Source organism: Podarcis bocagei (assembly GCF_964188305.1).
Source record: "Podarcis bocagei genome assembly, chromosome: 3".
In the NCBI taxonomy this organism is placed as follows: Eukaryota; Metazoa; Chordata; class Lepidosauria; order Squamata; family Lacertidae; genus Podarcis; species Podarcis bocagei.
In genome coordinates, this window is record NC_138127.1 from 100,461,050 (window position 1) to 100,476,810 (window position 15,761).

The following is a 15,761-nucleotide window of genomic DNA, read 5'->3' on the forward strand; positions in this document are numbered from 1 at the left end:
CATCCTAAAAATGCTAAACAATATAACATAAATTAGGGGACAGTACACAAAAAGGCTCAAATTAATGAAAATGACATTAAAATGCACTGTATTGGGGGAATTGCTTTCAAAAATGTGTATATCAGGGAAATCCAAGCACAGTACTGCAAAAATGATAATTCTCATAGTAATAAACTGCTTACCTATCTTAAGGGAAACTGCAAACCACATATCATATATTAGGATAAATTTTTGTGCAGACATTTTATTTTAATGCCAGTGGTTGCAGAAATGGGATGAATTGACCTTAAGGCTGCAGAAATGCAAAACAGAGAGAAATTGAAACTGACCAATCAGTCCACCCCTAGTCACGTGATCTGATGTGAATAGATCTAGATAAGGAATATAATGAAGAGACTTGTTTTTTTCTTTTCCTTTTTTTACTGTGGAAGCCACTTTGAACCCAGGAGCACTTCCCATCTTGGTTACTGATCTTACACCTTCAGTCAGGCTTGGCTGGGGGGCAAGGGAGATGCTCCGTGGCAAAGTTTCTTTTTATATATAAAAAATTGTTTATTTGGTTTTTCAAATTAAAGTTTTACAGAGATATATCAAACATAAATCATAATAACAAGATTCCAAGGAATCTCCTGGATTTCCATCCTCCCCTTTGTGGGTCCTATTTCAATCATTTCCTCCCACATCTTTTACGATGATCCAAATCTTTTACATTCTATCCAGAATTCACCCTTAAACTTCAAGTGATATTCCAACTCTACTCACAATTTTAACTGTTTGCAATGGTCTTTAAGATAAGTTATAAATTTTCCCCATTCCTTATTAAAATCTTGGTCTTCCTGATTTCTGATTCTTCCGGTCATTTTAGCCATTTCGACATAATCCATCAACTTCACCTGCCATTCTTCTCTGGCAGGAACTTTATCTTCTTTCCATTTCTGGGCCAATAACATCCGTGCAGCTGTGGTCACATACATAAATAGTATTTTCTGCTCCCTTGAGATTTCGGCACCTAGAATTCCTAAAAGGAAGGCTTCATGTTTTAAACATTTTTATCAACTCATTATATATAATTTCCCAAAATCCTTTTACTGTCATACCTCGGGTTACAGACGCACCGAAACCTGGAAGTACCGGAACGGGTTACTTCCAGGTTTTGGCAGCCGCACATGCACAGAAGTGCTAAATTGTGCTTTGTGCATGCACAGAAGTGCTAAATTGCAACCTGCGCATGCACAGATGTGGCGCTGCGGATTGTGAACACTGCTGGTTGCAAACGTGCCTCCCGCATGGATCACATTCGCAACCCAAGCGTCCACTGTAAAAGGTAAAGGGACCCCTGACCATTAGGTCCAGTTGTGACCGACTCTGGGGTTGCGGCGCTCATCTCGCTTTATTGGCCGAGGGAGCCGGCGTACAGCTTCCAGGTCATGTGGGCAGCATGACTAGGCTGCTTCTGGCGAACCAGAGCAGCACACGGAAACGCCGTTTACCTTCCCGCCGGAGTGGTACCTATTTATCTACTTGCACTTGACGTGCTTTTGAACTGCTAGGTTGGCAGGAGCAGGGGCCGAGCAACGGGAGCTCACCCCGTCGTGGGGATTCGAACCGCCGACCTACTGATCCGCAAGTCCTAGGCTGTGTGGTTTAACCCACAGCGCCACCTGCGTCCCTCTGTACTACTTTCAAGCGTCCACTGTACTACCTTACAATTCCACCACATATGATAGAAGGTGCCTTCTTTTTCCTTACATTTCCAGCATACATTTGAGCATGTTTTGTACATTTTTTTCCTAATTTACTAGGAGTTAAATACCATCCGTACACTCAGTGTTAAAGCTTCTATTGCACATCCCAAAAGTTTCTGATTCAATCGTCAGCACCTCCAGGTAGGGCCGTTTGAAACCCTGGAGAGCTACTCCCAATCAGAGCATGGTGCTCTCCCATTGTTGAGAGGCTCCAGTTCCCATCAGCCACAGTCAGCGCAGCCAGGGATGCTGGGATTTGTAGTTCAGCAGCATCTGGAGGGCAACCTGTTGACTACCTCTGGTGCAGACAATACTGTGTTAGACGGACCATTGCTCTGACTCAGGCAGCTTCCTATTTTCCTACAAGGAAACAACAACAACAATGGACTAAAAGCACTGCAAATATCTCAACACAGTTCAAATTTCAACAGAGGCCAAAAGACGAGGAACCAGAAGGTAAATGCCCAGCGACATGAATGCAGAATATTGTCACAGTCACCTTTCTCTATCTCTGCGATTCTTCTATAGTTAGTAACAAGCAAAATTCTAGCTGCTGTTGTGGCATACATAAACGAATTTTGATCTAGTCTAGATATTTCTCGTCCTACTATTCACAACAGGAATGCTTTTGGTTTCTTTGGGAACGTGTATCTAAACTTTTTTTAAAAAATCACTATATATACCATCACACTAGATGGTATATATACAGTAAAGGTAAAGGGACCCCTGAACATTAGGTCCATTCATGGCCGACTCTGGGGTTGCGGCACTCATCTCGCTTTACTGGCTGAGGGAGCCAGCGTACAACTTCCAGGTCATGTGGCCGGCATGACTAAGCCGCTTCTGGAGAACCAGAGCAGCACACGGAAATGCTGTTTACCTTCCCACCGGAGTGGTACCCATTTATCTACTTTATCTACTGATGTGCTTTCAAACTGCTAGGTTGGCAGGAGCAGGGACCGAGCAACGGGAGCTCACCCTGTCGCGGGGATTCGAACTGCCAACCTTCTGATTGGCAAGTCCTAGGCTCTGTGGTTTACAAGAATTTCAAAAAGCTTGGGGAAAATGCAGAGAATACGTCACAAAACAGTGCCCTAAAATACATACCTGGACTTGTTTTGATTAATGTCTGCAGGAAACTTTGTGGATATTTAAGTTATAATTAGAAAAATCTTAATAATTATTCATAAAGGAAACAGCTTATAAGCAGTAAATAAGGAGGCCAGATACAGGATAAAGGAAGTCTTTCATTCCGTTGTTTGTTTTGGTTTATGTTATGCTCACTGTATGTTATGTTCACGTTTAATGAGGATGGATTGTGTATTGGGGGCTGGGAGGTTTATGTTATGTTGTAAATAAAATTCCAATAAAAATTATGTATAAAACAGTATCCCAAAATACTTTAACCACATATGATAAAAGTCCTGATCTTTAACATTGTATCTGCAACAACTCTCATTTCTCATTCTATACATTTTTGCTAATTTAGTTGGAGTCAAATACCATCTATATATCATTTTCATTATATTTTCTTTCAATGCCATACATGCGGTAGTTTGGTTTGGTTTCTTTGTACAATGGAGCGGTATATACATTTTGTTAAGTGAAATAAATAAAGTGCTTTTGGGCTTTCCATGGGTAGCTGTTCAGCCCTAGAAAGAACAAGATGGTGGACTGGAATGTGGCTTTGGCCTGATCCTGCTACAAGGCTCTTCTTACATGTTGCGTTCCAATCCCGGGAAGAAAGCTTATGTGCTGAAAGGATGCTCGATTCATAATACATCAGGACCTAAGACGTAAGGAATATTCATATGCTGCAAACATCAGTGACATCTCTAGTCCCAAGGCAGGCTAAGAAATGCTCACTTGCTAAGTTTGCTTCGAACATTAAGGCTGTACGCACAGGCAGATTGCCAGCAAAGGAACCATAAGCAAAATTGTTGCTTATAAATATATAGTTTCAATATAGCGGTCAGTCATGGCCAAGGTTTCCATGACGCTGTTTGGGAGGAGTGTTTCTGTGGCCCTATCACAGATCACCTATCAGAGATAAAGATTCCTTATCACACAAGAGCAGTACCTGTCTGAAGAACCAAGCTTATCAAGAGATAAGCTTATCAACCTGGTATTATTACCTCTTCAGCCGACTGCTATCTTGGTCCTGAGTCAGCATCAAAGAAGAAACAGAAAATGTCTTGGAGGTATATTTTGTAATCACACATGCATTTTGGCCTTCAAATCTCTGCTCAGCCCCTTCCCCAACACAACAAAATCCTTAACACCTGATGTTATCATAGGTTCAAAGAACCAAGTCCTTTACTCCCTGCAGAAAGTCATCGTCTGTTCCGACTTACACAAGGCAGCACTAGCAGTGTAGCAGTAGAGTACTAGTAGTAAAAAGGGGGACGCGGGTGGCGCTGTGGGTAAAACCTCAGCGCCTAGGACTTGCTGATCGCATGGTCGGCGGTTTGAATCCCCGCAGCGGGGTGCACTCCCGTCGTTCGGTCCCAGCGCCTGCCAACCTAGCAGTTCGAAAGCACCCCCAGGTGCAAGTAGATAAATAGGGACCGCTTACCAGCGGTAAACAGCGTTCCGTGTGCTGTGCTGGCTCGCCAGATGCAGCTTGTCACGCTGGCCACGTGACCCGGAAGTGTCTGCAGACAGCGCTGGCTCCCAGCCTCTTAAGTGAGATGAGCGCACAACCCTAGAGTCTGGCAAGACTGGCCCGAACGGGCAGGGGTACCTTTACCTTTACCTTTTACTAGTAGTAAAAAAAGAGGTAAAGGTAAAGGACCCCTGGATGGTTAAGTCCAGTCAAAGGAGACTATGGGGTGCTGTGTTCATCTTACTTTGCAGACCGAGGAAGCCGGCGTTTGTCCACAGACAGCTTTCCGGGTCATGTGGCCAGCATGACTAAACCGCTTCTGGCGCACAGAGGACAGTGACAGAAACCAGAGCGCATGGAAACGCCATTTACCTTCCCACCACAGCAGTACCCATTTGTGTGGCAAGGTCCCAACCCCCCCCCCCCCTTGATAGAATAAAGACACATCACTCAAATATTTAAGGTTAATGAGCTAAAAAAGGCCACAACTTTGGTTACAGATGATGAGCAGTATTGGCTTAGGCATTGGATCCAACTGACTATATCTGACTCCAGCCCGTCTGTTGGGAATCTGGGGAGGGTTAACCACCAGTAGGGGGAGTCCTGCTGATGCACATCAAATTAGGAGCTCCCCTGGGGGTCACTGATAGGGTGTGTGCCTTAGGCCCTCACCTCCATAGGCTTCAGACAGGGCCACGCCCCCCGGGATCCATTAATGGACGACCCTTCAATATGGGGGGCAGGTGATGGCGCTACCTCCCCTCTTTCCATTGACAGAAGTATTCCAAAGCCTAACCGCCAATACTCAGAAAGTTGTGATGATTAGCTACAAGGTAGGCGAAAACCAAGGGGCTGGTGACAATTTGCCAAGTCCAAGTGGAAAAATTCCTACCAGGCCTCTCAACGGCGACCAACTGAGGTCCATAGCAAGGTGAGATGAAAACCTTAAAGGGTGTGAGGTTGGGAAAACCGGAGCAGCTGGAAGCGGGAAAGAGAGAGATCTCCCGGCTGCATCCTGCCTTTATGGGGCAGGCCACACCCCCAGACCAAACAGATTGGTCAGCCTGGCCAGTGACACAGCCGGGAATCCCCCAGTCGTGCAGGGCTGACCACCCACCCCCTGCACACGTATCGGGGGGGGGGGAGTCGTAAGAGCCAGCAACACCACCTCCTCAAGGCAGAAGTGGCCTTATCTGCTTGCACTGGTGTGCTTTCAAACTGCTGGGTTGGCAGGAGCTGGGACAGAGCAACAGGAGCTCACCCCGTCTTGTGGATTTGAAGTGCCAGTCTTCCAATTTTAGTAGCAATGGTTTAGCAGCCCAATGTTAAGCTCACTTCCTCAGAAGTCTGTGTTAGGTGGGGCTTATTTCTGATGACTGCATGCACCAAAACTAGCTCAAGGACTTCCTCTCGTGCAATAGGACTTTCTCTGGGAGCCCGCCCCCCCCCCAAAAAAAAAATCTGCTCTGGAGGGTTGGGGAAATTTTGAACCTGAGGCTTCTTCCGACAAATAGCAAGGGGCGAAGGACCCTCCAACTGATCACTACACTGCTAGGGATCTTGTTGTACAGTGGCCCGCAGAAGGGAATCCGGCCCTGAGGATGAAAAATGTTCCCCACCCTTGGCCCTAGGAGGCAAGCCCAGTTATTTTCACTACAGAACCAAATCCGTGTGCAAAAACCCAGATAAAGGTAAAGGTAAAGGGACCCCTGACCATTAGGTCCAGTCGTGACCGACTCTGGGGTTGCGGAGCTCATCTCACTTGACTGGCCGAGGGAGCCGGCGTACAGCTTCCGGGTCATGTGGCCAGCATGACTAAGCCGCTTCTGGAGAACCAGAGCAGTGCACGGAAACGCTGTTTACCTTCCCGCCAGAGCGGCACCTATTTATCTACTTGCACTTTGACGTGCTTTCGAACTGCTAGGTTGGCAGGAGCAGGGACCGAGCAACGGGAGCTCACCCCGTCATGGGGATTCGAACCACCGACCTTCTGATCGGCAAGTCCTAGGCTCCGTGGTTTAACCCACAGCGTCACCCTCGTCCCAAAAACCCAGATAGGGACACACAAATACACTAGCTCCTTTGAGATGAGCGTAAATGAACACTGTTACAGTATGTGTGGCCTTCTTGTTTCAAAGTGCAGTTTCTCTCTTTGGGAGTTCAAAAACAGGTGTGTTAATGGGGGGGGCATTGCTTTCCCTGGGTCATTTGCAAAAATGCCTTTTAAGGGATTTCAGTGGGATTCGTCCTTCGGATGAATTTCCATCTCTTTCATTTAGCAAGGATTTGGGGGCTGGGCAGGCTACCTGCTTTTTAAAAAAGTAAATGGCTTCCTATTTAATAAGTCACACCTTTCAGTCTCGATATTTGGTGTCTGTGGGATCATTATCACATTCCTCATTGTAGCAGTCGGAAGAGGAGGAAAAAGGGAGTGTGGTTTTTAGATTATTATTTTTTTAGAAAATCCTCACCTCTTCATCGATAAGTACGATCAAAGGTAATTAAAATAGTTATCATTTACACCGACGCCACCTTATTCCCCAAAGATTCCGTCCGAAACTACAGGTAAGTGTGCTTTAATTGTAGCTTAAATGTAAGTTGCACTATTGGACAGAGAGCCTGCAAGCTAGTTTTTCTTCTTCTTCATTCCTTCCTGTTGCCACTAGTCTATGCTGTTGTATAAAGTTCTGGTTGCTCTCTCTGCATCTCATGGCAAACGCCGGTTTGATCCTTTTCTTGTCGGGAGATTCTTCTCTGTTCAGCTTTGGTGTACTGTTCTGTTCAGAACGCAGGCAGAGCTCTCCAGGATCAGACCAAAGGTCAATCGGCATTGTTTTATCCAGATGTCGTTCACAAGAATGGCACTGCTATCTATCTATCCCACATCCTCCAACACCTGTTCCTTGGAAATATACAATACAATACAATATACAATACAATATTTCAATACAGAACATCCCTCAACTGTTGTTTTTTTAAACAATTCAATTCAAAATCCTTTATTAGGCATAGCACACCACACATTAACAAACAAACATCATATACAGACTGTATAAGATACAGGCTCAGCGAACACAATTTATCCTAGACCTATTCTTAACTCCAGGAAATAACAATTTCAATTTTTTAAACAATATGGGCAATTATTATTATTATTATTATTATTATTATTATTATTATTATTATTATCATTATTATTATTATTCACATAATTGCTACATTATTTTACCACGAGAAACAGAAATTTCACCAGGGGAATTGTTTAAGGCATGAACCATCGAGATTATCATCACAAATCTTGCAGTCTGTCAAAAACACTTTTCCACGCCTGCATCCTGCCTTCTCAGAAGTCAGTCCCCTTAACGTCAGTGAGGCTTACTCCCAGGTAAGCGCAAGGCCATGGGTAGGCAAACTAAGGCCCGGGGGCCAGATCCGGCCCAATCGCCTTCTCAATCCGGCCTGCGGACAGTCCGGGAATCAGCATGTTTTTACATGAGTAGAATGTGTCCTTTTGTTTAAAATGCATCTCTGGGTTATTTGTGGGGCCTGCCTGGTGTTTTTACCTGAGTAGAATGTGTGCTTTTATTTAAAATGCATCTCTGGGTTATTTGTGGGGCATAGGAATTCGTTCATTTTTATTTTTATTTTCAAAATATAGTCCGGCCCCCACAAGGTCTGAGGAACCGGCCCCCTGCTGAAAAAGTTTGCTGACCCCTGCGAACACATCAGCGAGATGTAATCGGACATTTGTCTGAGCTGAGGGGAATGTGATTCCTCTGAAAGGCTGCAATTCTGTACCCACTTACTGGGGAGTAAGTGCCACTGACCTCAATGGGACTTGATTCCGAGAAGACGCAGTTAGGATTGAATTATAGGACACCATTAGGACAGCTTTACATAATACAAAAGACATCAACAAACTAATTCTAGGCCTTTCCCAATTTAAACCCTTCCGATCAACTAATTTAACATCTTTTAAATTACAATAAAGGAAATAGATTGCCTCTTATTATTCTCTGTATAGCGTTCTAGAACCTCTTAAAAGCTTTCCATTGTGGTTTAAATTTAATCACTTCATATCTATCTTGTTTCACCCAAAAAGATTGTGATTTTTCTCAGAGCTACTGGTTCCCATACTTTGATATACAACTCCCTTAATCAAAGTATTTCCTTCTTTTTCCAATATTCGGCATATAGAGGAATCACATCGCTACAACCACGTGGAAAAAAAAATCATTTTTTCTTTGTCCCTCACTACTGCTCCTTTCAAATAAGATAATAAATAAGTCTCGGAAGCCAAAGGAATTGTTTGTTGCGTGACCTTATTAATTGCTAAATATGCTTCTTGCCATGATGTTTCTTGCTGCAGAGCACGATCGACGATAACATAGAAAATCCAACCTATTTTTCAAACAATTATCATTACCATTTCTTGATAGCCTAAGGAACATACTAGGGGCATGCACTGGCTCTGTGTAAACCCCAAATGAGCAGGAAAATTGAGTGATTCGGGAAAGGTTCTCACATTCCTGATTCCGCTTGGGCCATTACAAATGTGTCCCAAATCAGATCAGGAACTATGTGGTCTTGGCTGTCAAAAGAAACTGCACATCCCTTCTCTCTCTCTCTCTCTCTCTCTCTCTCTCTCTCTCTCTCTCTCACACACACACACACACACACACACACACACACACAAACACACTTTCGTTCTAACCCAAATTTGAAAGGGGCCGTGATGGAGAGGCTATTTTGTTTTGACTTATTCATTTGTTTCACAAGATTGATATATTGCTTGACTGTAATGAAACCTGTGATAAAAGCTGTTGAGCTGTTCTCTCTGTTTTGTCGAACTTTTTGGGGGGACATCTCCCTCCCCCTCCTCCCCCCAAAAAAGATTTTGAGACCTTTATGGGATTTTTTAAGCTTTAAAAATAAATAACTAAATCGCCCTACCTGCCATACATCCGGGTTTCCCCAGAGTTTGCCGATTCAGCAAAAATCCGCCAGATGCCATTTTGGCAGACTGATTCCCAGACGTATGGCAGCCCTAAGATAGAAGCAGTCAAGTGGGCATATCTTGCTGGGATAGCTCAGTTGCTGGAGCATGAGGCTTTTAATCTCAGGGTTGTGGGTTCGAGTACCACGCTGGGCGAAAGTTTCCTGCTCAAGAGGCTCTGTGGTTTAGATCACAGCGCCACCCAGGGCCGGATTTAGGTTTGATGAGGCCCTAAGCTACTGAAGGTAATGGGGTCCTTTTATGTCCAGCTGTCCTTTGTCAACAACAAATTGTCACTGTTTTTTGTGTTGACTATATGCTGTACGGTAATTTATGGACCTATTAGGTATCTAAGGCCATTTGCACGTGTTGCCATGCAACTAGTCCATGCACCCTATATATAGAAATGAGCAAACCAGTGATATTTTGTGGAGTAGGCCCATTACTTTCTTACATCATAGAAGCCTACACAACACAAAACACTGTTGCTGTATGTAGGCTTTATTTTACTTTTCTTTATCTGATATTTTGGAAATGTACAATTTTTTTCCTTTAATTTTTTGGGCCCCCCAAGAGAGTAGGGCTCTAAGCTATAGCTTGTTTAGCTTATATGTAAATCCAGCAGTGGCACCACATGTTCTTACAGTGGCAATGGCGCCTACCTGAGAGGTGCCAAAACTGAGTTCCAGTGAGTTCTGGCTGGAAGAAAAGCCCTGGCCAATAGCCATCAAGTTGGCTTTAGAAGAGGATTTGACAAATAAATAGAGGATAAGCCTGTCAATGGCTACTAGCCATGGCGGCTAGGTTATAGCTTGGATGTCAGAGGTTTTGATAGCCTTGGATGTCAGAGGTTTTGATAGCCTTCTGAATAGCAGTTGCTGGGAACCATAAGTGCTCCTGTCTCCTCACAGCTTCCCATAGGAGGCTGGACCCGATGGACCTTTGGCCTGATGCAGCTGGGCTCTCGAAAAGTTCCTATGTTCCCATTTTACTCGAGTGAAATGAATTTCCCCTGCATTGCATGGGATGCCTTGCTCTCGTCTTACTCTTCCCAGAGTGAAATATTGTCATTACCCATCTATTTATATCAGCCTAAGCAACTGCATGGATGGTTCGATGAACATCTGTTGGCTGAAACAGCGTCAAAAGATCTCCAGGCAAACAGCAACAAAACACCTTCTCTTACCACTCAACAGTTAAAATAATTTTCTCTGTATTGTTTCTTTTTCCTTCCCCCCTGGGGACCCACCGGATGGTTGAACTAAAAAGGAATCTCTTTTCTTATCAAATGTGCCTTTCCCCCCAACCATGAACACATGCTGTTTTGCTGTTGTGCAGTTGCTTATGAGAGTGTCTAAATTGATTTTTCCCTTTCTTATTTAGAAATAACACTACTGTGTCTGCAATTTTTTTTAGCCTAGCTCTCACTGAGGGCTGTACCACTTTATGGGCTGTACCACTTCAGGCTCACATAGTTGATCGTTCCTCCAAACATAGTCTTTTTTCTTTTCATTACTCCCTAAACAATTTTTTTAAAAAGTAGCATTTCAAAGAGATGAATAGTTTAAAACAGGCATAGCCAAACTCCGGCCCTCCAGATGTTTGGTTCCCATCATCCCTAGCTAACAGGACCAGTGGTCAGGGATGATGGGAATTGTAGTCCAAACATCTGGAGGGCCGGAGTTTGCCTATGCCTGGTTTAAAACCTACTTGACATCTAGCTGGGCTGGAATTGTGTCTCTACTGAACCACGTAAACCCCCACCTCCATGAGCCCTTTTATCTGTTCCTTCGGAGAACAAACCCAAATTTCCACTAGTTGTAAAGACTTTGATCCAGTGCCACTGAGCTGAGCCTTAGGCTCTCTGTCGCTTAGCAGAAATAGGTTTTCTAGTTGATCAAATTAGTGAGCAAGTCTAACCTAGAAGCTTTTCCTGGAGAGAGTCAAGGAGTATCACCTGACTTTTTCCAGCCTACTGGCGCAAGGGTATTTTCTCAGCTGCTATGATTGGTCAACGTATAGACCTGCCCCCTGCCGTGATAGCACATCACTTGGTAGACTGGCATCACAACAGAGGTCAGCAACCTAAGGCCCATGGGCCAGAAGCAGACCATGGAGGCCATTTAACCGGCCCACAAGCCGCCCCCAAACCGAGCGACCTGCTCGGCAAGTCCCCGCGTGCTTCGCTAAACCAGCGCAGTGTGGCGCAGGGACTCTTCCGTGGCTCTGGAAATTGCTTCTGTGCATGCCCAGACACCAGAAATCACATCTGCACATGTCCACGGTGCCTGAAGTCACTTCTGCGCATGTCCATGGTGCCGGAGATAGCTACTGCGCAGGCATGATTTCCGGCATCTAGGCATGTGCAGACGCAATTTCTGGTGTCGCACAGCGCTGGCCCAGCCCACAGAGGATCTCCACGGGAGTGATCTGACCCATGCCTGGTAAGCCTTGCTGACCCCTGAGTTACAAGGCTGGTGGATCAGGGGAATGCTATGGACGTAGTGTATCTTGATTTCAGCAAGGCTTTTGACAAAGTCCTCCTTTATATTCTGTGGAGAAGCTGGGAAAAATGTGGGCTGGATGAAGCTGACTGATCGAACCCAAAAAAAGCCCACTAATGGTTCCCTCATCATCCTAGAAAAAAGTGACAAGTGAGGGTGCCGCAGGCTTCAGTCCTGTGGGTGTCTTTATAAATGAATTGGATGCAGGAATTGAGGGGGTGCTCATCAACTTTGCAGATGACACCAAACTGGGAGGGGTAGCTAATGCCGCAGAAGATAGAATTGGGATTCAACATGGCCTTGTCAGATTGGAGAACTGAGCCAAAACTAACAAAATGAAGAAGAGTTTGGATTTGATATCCCGCTTTATCACTACCCTAAGGAGTCTCAAAGCGGCTAACATTCTCCTTTCCCTTCCTCCCCCACAACAAACACTCTGTGAGGCGAGTGGGGCTGAGAGACTTCAGAGAAGTGTGACTGGCCCAAGGTCACCCAGCAGCTGCATGTGGAAGAGCGGGGAAGCGAACTCGGTTCACCAGATTATGAGTCTACTGCTCCTAACCACTACACCACACTGGCTTTTAATAGCAATGAATTTTAATAGCAACAAATGTAAGGGTCTGCACTTAGGTAGGACAAACCAGTTACACAAATATAAGACGGGGGACACCAGGCTTGCCAGTAGTACAGGTGAAAAGGATCTAGGGGCCTTAGTAGACCACAAGGTAAACATGAGGCAACAGTATGATGCAGCAGCAACAAAAGCTAATGCTATTCCAGGCTATATCCACAGAAATCTAGTGCCCAGATCAAGGAAAAGACCACACCTGGAATACTGTTTCCAGTTCTGGGTGCCACAATTTAAGAAGGATAATGGCAAGATAGAAGAAGAAGGTAACCAAGATGATCAGGGATCTGGAAACCAAGCCTTATGAGGACCAATTGAGAGAGTTGGGTATGTTTAACTTGGAGAGGAGATATGATTGTTGTTGTTTAGTCGTTTAGTCGTGTCCGACTCTTCGTGACCCCATGGACCAGAGCATGCCAGGCACTCCTGTCTTCCACTGCCACCTGCAGTTTGGTCAAACTCATATTCGTAGCTTCGAGAACACTGTCCAACCATCTCGTCCTCTGTCGTCCCCTTCTCCTTGTGCCCGCCATCTTTCCCAACATCAGGGTCTTTTCCAGGGAGTCCTCTCTTCTCATGAGGTGGCCAAAGTATTGGAGCCTCAGCTTCAGGATCTGTCCTACCCGTGGGCACTCAGGGCTGATTTCCTTAAGAATGGAGAGGTTTGATCTTCTTGCAGTCCATGGGACTCTCAAGAGCAGCGGTTCTCAATCTGTGGGTCCCCAGATGTTGTTGGACTACAACTCCCATCATCCCTGAGCTCTGGCCTTGCTAGCTAGGGGTGATGGGAGCTGTAGTTCAACAACATCTGGAGACCCACAGGTTGAGAAAGGCTGCTCAAGAGTCTCCTCCAGCACCATAATTCAAAAGCATCCATTCTTCAACAATTAGCCTTCTTTATGGTCCAGCTCTTGGAGAGGAGATATGATACCTATCTTCAAACACCGAAAGGCCTCTCATGTGGAAACTTTTTTCTACCTGCTCCAGAGACTAGGACCCAAACCAATGGCTTACTAGAAAAGGATATTCAGACCTCAGGAAGAACTTTCCGACAGTAATGGCTGACAGTGGAACAGACTCCAGCGAGAGGTTGGATGTCTGTCATTGATGCTTTAGTGAAGAGGGTTGGACAATTCTCTGATTCTCTGATTCCAGCTGTGCAAAAGTACCTGAAGGGCTGAGGCAGTGAGAGGAGGCGCCTGGGAAGGGCAAGTTCCAAGGATGGGATAGAGATGACTGGAGTTTTAGTCCTTGAGATCAAGGAAGGCACTGGGTGTCAGGCGTGAGGATGGGTGACATCGCCACACCACCCCCAACTCCACCCCATGCTTGGTGCTCAGGCGACGAGCCTCTAGGAACTATGCTGCCGCAGGCAGCTAGAGGCGCCCCCCTGACGCTTGCTACATGGGCAACTAACAGTGCCCCCCACGCTCACCGTGTGGGTGGCTAGCCCCACCCCCACAGGCCAACTAGCTCCGCCCCCCACAGCTCTGGGTGCCGAGGCAAGTAGCTCCGCCCCTGGGCATTATCCACTGACATGTTCTGAGGCTGAAATGTTCTGAGCATTGTGACATATTTTTGAATTATGGATGTTGTTGGACTCCGATTCCCATCAGCACCAGCCGGCATGGCAAATGGTCAGGGATGATGGGAACTGTAGTCCAACAAAATCTGGAGAGGTACAGGCCTCCCGCCACCTGTTCTAAACTTCTTGTGCCTTCCATCTTGCCACAATAATGCACTGTTCCAGCTGGAGATTTAGCAGTTAAATACTAGAAACTCTGGAAGGGGTTTGCTGGCCTCCCCGCGCTGTGCAAAACTTTTTTAAAGGCTCAATTAGCAACGTTTCTCGAAGAAAATGTTTTGCCAATTTGTAAAATTATCAGTTCAATTTTTTACTGACCTGTCTCTTTAGCACATTAAGCCAATGTATCACAACTAATATCTTTCCCTCTCTAATTATTATTAAGTGTGACTTATTCTCCCTTAACCAGAATCAGCTCTCACTTACCCAAATTAATCATAGTTCAGAATAAATCTGAGGAGAAGTTAGTGCTTTGGGTTTCACTTGCATCTGTTTCAATGGGTTTTTGGCCTTTGCAGTGATTTGCAGTTGGGCATTCTCTATTTGGCCTGGCAAAGCTGTCCTGAGGTACATATGAGACAAATCTATGGTTTCCAGGCAGGATGGGAATATTTCTGATGGGGAGTCAAGATTCACTTTCCAGTTCTGGTTTCAAATCCATTCTGGAAATACATAAGAAGTAGGTTTAGGTGCTGGAGTAGAGGTACCAATTTAAATAAATAAAAATTGGGGGGGGGGGAGGCAGGTATGCTCCGCCCCACATAAACGATCACATGACATGGTGGGCACACACCATTTGAATGGCAACGCCCATTGGCCCCTAGGAGTTGGCTCCTATGGGCTAACGATCCTTCCGAAATTTGATCATAGAAAATTCTGGTATTATCTGATTCATTTCAGAGTACTCCGCTATGTGAAAAGCTCCATGTATAAAGGTAAAAAGGTTAAAGGACCCCTGGATGGTTAAGTCAAGTCAAAGGCGACTATGGGGTTGTGGTGCTCATCTTGCTTTCAGGCCGAGCAAGCCGGCGTTTGTCCACAGATAGCTTTCCGGGTCATGTGGCCAGCATGACTAAACTGCTTCCGTCACAACGGGACACCGTGACGGAAACCAGAGTGCACTGAAGCACTGTTTACCTTCCTGCCGCAGTGGTACCTATTTATCTATTTGCACTGGTGTGCTTTCAGACTGCTAGCTTGGCGGGAGCTGGGACAGAGCAATGGGAGCTCACTCCATTGCAGGGATTCGAACAGCCAACCTTCTGATCAGCAAGCCCAAGAGGCTCAGTGGTTTAGACTACAGAAAGGTAGCGTGCTAAGGAGAAGAAGGTGCTCCTTTTTTGTAAACTACTTTGAGGGGCTGTGGTTATTTTTGCAATCAAGCAGTGTGTGAATTTTATGAAATAAGCAAAAAATGATTAAGTAATACATATTTTTCTCACATGGGTTAGGGCGGAACCACGCCACACATTCAAAGCCACGTTCAAGTGGCATTACTCCCCCCAAAGAAACCTGCATACCATAGCTTCATCCTCAGAGAGCTCCTATTCCCAGCACCCTGAACAAATGACACTTCCCAAGATTCTCTGGGGGAAGCCATGTGGCTTGGCAGGGGGTTGGACTCGATGGCCCTTGTGGTCTCTTCCAACTCTATGATTCTATGATTCTATGATTCTAAATGTGCTGAATGTGTTCTAA